The following is a 2839-nucleotide window of genomic DNA, read 5'->3' on the forward strand; positions in this document are numbered from 1 at the left end:
AATTTATCGTGAATGCATACACAGAAGTTTGTCATGCATGTACAGAACACAGTTGCCAAGGAAAAAAGTTGGTCATGGAAAAGATGCATCATGAAACCATTAAAGCTTTCTTTCGCACAGTTCCCTGCAAATCTGACACAAACCATTTAAATACTAAACTGTGCTAATGCTTTTATGTGAAAAATAAGTAAGCATGTTTTTATTGCATTTTAGACAGCCAATCCTTCTTTCTTGTCCATATTTACATCTTTCTTTTGCATTAGGTGCATATAGTTTAACACATTTAGATGTTGATTCTTCAGCTGAGGAATCAAATGCTACATCAAAGCAGATACAATATTTTCATCATGTATTTAATGACAATATTTAGCAAGTGCATTAGAAGTAATAATTGCTCATCAAACTAAATAAAATGAAACTTGGAAAAAATGTAGAGCAGCTTTAATAAAGTATTTGAGCTGCAAGGAAAAATATTTAAATTTGTAATCAACACAAACAAACAAATCGCTCGCCAAATTTCCTAATATTGTGGTGCTAAGTAAGCTAATTATCCGTACTAAGTGTTATTAAAATGTTTTTTTTCCTTTGAAGTTAACACATTAACATTAATATAACTATCAGACATGAGAAATATAAAAAGAAAAAAAACAACAAAACATATTCAGAATACAAAGTACTTGTTCTTCAGATGTTTGGACTTTGTGCTAAAGACTGTCTGAGCATATCAGGATGGTACTGCTTACAACAAAACTCTGAAATACAGAGGACACTGAGAGATCCAACTCCTACAAATTCAGTAACCCACAGAATGAAGTTCAAAGATTTAAATCTTGAAGTCAAAACATGAAGATACATTTTTCTGCACTTCTTTAGAGCCTAAATATTTCTCTCCTTGGTTCACGGGGTATACATTGGTATAAAACTAAGGAAAGACACAGAGGGTTTTTTTCTGTAGAGCAAACATTTTGGTATAGTATACACAGAAGTGAAAAGTGAAACTATCAAACTAAAATCACATCAAGAGTTAAAAGGATAAATTTTTATAAATATTCTGTCAAAAAGTTACAGTTGAAATCCATTCCAATAAACAAAATATATAGCAAAAGTAATCAAATTAACTTAAATTCACTAATTCACCAGTAGCATGCAAATATGACTCAATTAGATATGTATTTGGAAAAAATATCTACTCAGAGAAACATAAACATTGTGATGACTAACCATAATTCTGTGAAGTATGTCACAAAAAGTTGACTTCAGATAATTACTTTAATTAATCTTGTTTTTTCAAATGCAAAACACAGCATCAATTTCAAATATATTATGTATATTTCATGGGAAATATGAAATGCTAGCATTCTCCTGTCTCCTTATTTGGGACAAAGGGGAACAGGAGAGAAGTGTGGCATCTGAAGAAGTTAACAGGAAACATTTTCTTTTGAAAACAATCAAAGAATGTTTAATTTTTTTGCATCATTACCTGATGATCTTTGCATATAATCGGTATATGTGCTCATCTGCCCATCTTAGCTTTATGAAAGTTAAAAATGCCCTTCATTGTTTTTTATTCAACTAAAGAAACTAAAAGTTTTAGGCATTCCACCTGGGTTTGGTATGATTTCACCTCTGGAGATATATGTCTCTTCCTCCTTTATAGACACAGAGTCTAGAAAACTTGATTAGATCAAATATTTAAAAGTTTTCTGGTTAAACAGCACAGACCAAAGGAAACACGGTGATCAGACTGAGGGCTGTTGTCAGTACAGGACACATAATAATTATCTGTGAAAAATGCATGAGATTGTAATCAATGGGAAAGAATGGTTCAAGAGATCTGATAAACCATGTTGTCCTCAACCCCTGATTTGCACCCCATTTGGTAACTGCACTACCAACTTCACTTCCAACTTTGGTAAACCTACTATATTCTTTCTCTAAATTACATTTGACTCTCTTGAAGAAGGGTTAACAAAGAAAATTAGCTGAACCTGTCTGTCTTTTTCTCCTGTGAGCCTTTCATGTGAACCAGTCACTCGTGACTATCTAGCTTTTCTCATTATAATCACAATTCTTTACATCTTCGCCTCTTCTTAAGAGTCGAAAAAAAAAAATTAAATGAAATACAATAGTTCTTTCCTAAAGTTCCCAGTGAGGAGGAGTATGAAGGCTTTAGAGATAAAATGTTCACAACAGGGAATGAATGGACAAAGAAGTAATAAAATTCTGAAGACCTAAGGCCCAAGCTTAAGTTTGTAAACTGTTTCACTTAGAAAGAGTAAATAACCTGAGCTTAAAAGAAAACCAAAACCAAACCAAACCAAACCAACCCAAAAAACCACAAGAGAAAAAAATCCTCAAGAATGCTAAAGTCTCTTTAGGGTCTTGTAAAAGAAATTGCCCTTTGGACTTCCTCCAGTTTACCCATATTCCCACCCAAAATTGAACAGTTGCCCTTGACCACATATGCTTGTTTTTGAGGATATTATCTCTGCTATTTAGATAGTGTTTCAGCTCAAGGATGGAGAACAACACTGTGTAAATAAAAAAATATTGTAAACAAATGTCTCAGTATTTCTGATTTGAATTTTCTCACAACTTCTTAATCTGTCAAAAGGCTTGATTTTCTTTTCCTCAGCTTTCTATTTTATTTTGTGAGAAACATTATGAAAAATGCTCAGTTACTGGAATTTCCCTTGGACAGTAAAGTTGTCTTTCAAGCCATCTCTTAATAACAAGAAAGAATACATCTTACTATATTTAAAATAGTTTTCTCTTAAAATATATCAAATGTCGTTGAGGTTATCTTGTCTTTTAATGTGTTAGTCCACAGCACCAGTTT

Source organism: Empidonax traillii, unplaced genomic scaffold (genome assembly GCF_003031625.1).
Source record: "Empidonax traillii isolate 1590-97213 ecotype Southwest subspecies unplaced genomic scaffold, ASM303162v1 scaffold61:size1379657, whole genome shotgun sequence".
NCBI classification, from domain to species: Eukaryota; Metazoa; Chordata; class Aves; order Passeriformes; family Tyrannidae; genus Empidonax; species Empidonax traillii.